The sequence below is a fragment of the Myotis brandtii genome, unplaced genomic scaffold, assembly GCF_000412655.1.
Source record: "Myotis brandtii unplaced genomic scaffold, ASM41265v1 scaffold280, whole genome shotgun sequence".
NCBI lineage: Eukaryota > Metazoa > Chordata > Mammalia > Chiroptera > Vespertilionidae > Myotis > Myotis brandtii.
In genome coordinates this window covers 1,326,239-1,328,308 of record NW_005360677.1, presented here as the reverse complement: position 1 = coordinate 1,328,308, position 2,070 = coordinate 1,326,239, and the positions used below count along the sequence as shown (strand labels likewise).

The 2,070-nt window shown below is 39.7% G+C and overlaps 1 protein-coding gene across 1 annotated transcript in view; it reads left to right on the top strand.

Moving 5' to 3' along the window:
* ZC3HC1 (zinc finger, C3HC-type containing 1) overlaps nucleotides 1-2,070 on the top strand; it is a 23,521-nt gene that overhangs the window by 11,135 nt on the left and 10,316 nt on the right. The window lies entirely within an intron of this gene.

Below are 2,070 nucleotides of genomic sequence, written 5' to 3'. Positions count from 1 at the left end.
GGTTGCCCCCAACTGCCCTCCCCTGCAGGCCTGGTTGCCCCTAACTGCCCTCCCTCCCCTGCAGACCCGGTCACCCCCAACTGCCCTCCCCTGCCAGCCATCTTGTGACCACATGGGGGCGGCCATCTTTTGTGTGAGGGTGTGATGGTCAATTTGCATATTGCCTCTTTATTATATAGGATATGTTTTATTGTTGAGAATATTGTAGCTATATCCCATTTCCTCCCCCCTTTACCCCCCTCTTTCCAGATCTTACCACCCCCCAGGTTCAACCCAGTTTTTAGGTGAGGAAACAGAATCAGAAGTCTTAAAACCAACTAGTGAGGAGCCATAACTAGGGTTATCTACTTTCAAACCCTCTGCCCTTCCTGTGATAACAAGGAGCCCCGTGTTCTACCTTGGCTTCCTTTGGTGCACTAACAGCTCTAATGATGGTAGTTTGGTTGCTAAAGAAGACTCACAGAACCCCAAATAAGAGTGATTGCAAATCTACAGTTTATAACAGTAAAATGGCACATCTAACAACAGCATTGAAGTAAGAATGTCATCACAGCCAAAGACTGCCCCCACAGTGGTCTGGACCACTGTTCTCGCTGTATAAGGGCCATGGTAGGATACACTCTTTTGAATCAGGAACCACTGATATGGGTGCAAAACACTGTAGAACAAGAGAGCCCAAAATGAGATCTCAAGTGCAATTTTTTTTACATATATGTATTTTGCTGGTTATATAACCAGCCTTAGCTGCAGAGCCCTCTGGGTACAAAACTCTTTGGACCAATGGTTACAGAGCAACACTGTTAATCCATATATTTCATCCTTGACCAAAAATCAGTGAAATGTAGATATATTTTTTAATTTTAGTAGGATAGCTGAGGCTCATTTCAGGGTCACTGGTGACTAGGAATATTCCACAAGTGACCACAAAGAAAAAAAAAATATATAGAAGGTGACTAGAGTGCCATCTACTGATAAATGGAGAGGTGATAGGAAATAAATTATTAAGAAATAATATTTAAAGTGAAAATGACAACACTTTGTAAAGTATATGATTGTTTAACCTTATGCTGTACACCTGAAACTAATACAAAATAATATGGAATATTAACTGTAATTGAAAAATTAAATTTAAATAAATTGAAATTCTGAGATCCAAATTTTTAGTTTTAAGTTATGGAGAAGACAGTCTTAGAAGATGCCTCTGAAATTAATAGATGATACTACACACATGGGAAATCCCTCAGGCTGTCTGACTACCTCATCACGTGAGGAAGGTTAACAGAAGGAAGTCACTGAGGCACACCAAGTGGATAGTGTAGGTTTCTCCCAGCTGGCTTTGGTCTCTAAACATTCATTTTGCCTACAGTAGATTTAGGAGCACAGATGGTTATGGTGTTAAATATCTAAAATAATTTTAGCCCCTTGGAAATTGATATAATATAGGCCTGAATTTATTTTAATATTATTTTTATGAAATATGGTACATGGGAAGAGAATGTTATTGGAGTAAATTGTAGGTAAGTTTCCCAGTTAGTGTGATTTGGGGAAAGGCTCTTGAAAGATAAAAGCTTCAAGTGCCTCACTGAAAAAAATGGAAGATGACTGTGTAAGAAGGATTTCCTGCTGTTGGCCTGGTTATTTCATTGTGTACAACAAAACTCAGTCCTAAGAGGATGAATTCATCTGGGGCCAGTGTGCTCAGGCCGAGTTTTTAAGGGTCTGCCTAGAGTTCTGTTGGTGAATCCCAACTCTTATCGCTATTCACTTCTTTCTTGATCCTGTTCATAACTTCAGCTATCACTTACTTACAAACCTCTCACTCCTATTCAGACCCCTCTTTTGAGCTTGACTTGTATCTTTCTAAACATTTCTACTTAATATTTTGCAGGTACCTAGAACTCAACATAAACAAACCTAAATTCTTCATCTGATACTTAATACTTGGTTCTCTTATATTTTCTCCATGTAGGTAAATGACACTAATCTCCTCCAGTTGTTTTAGCCAGAACCCTGGAAGTCATCTTAGATGTCTTCCCCATTACCACCACCTCCCCTGGTCCAATCCATTCT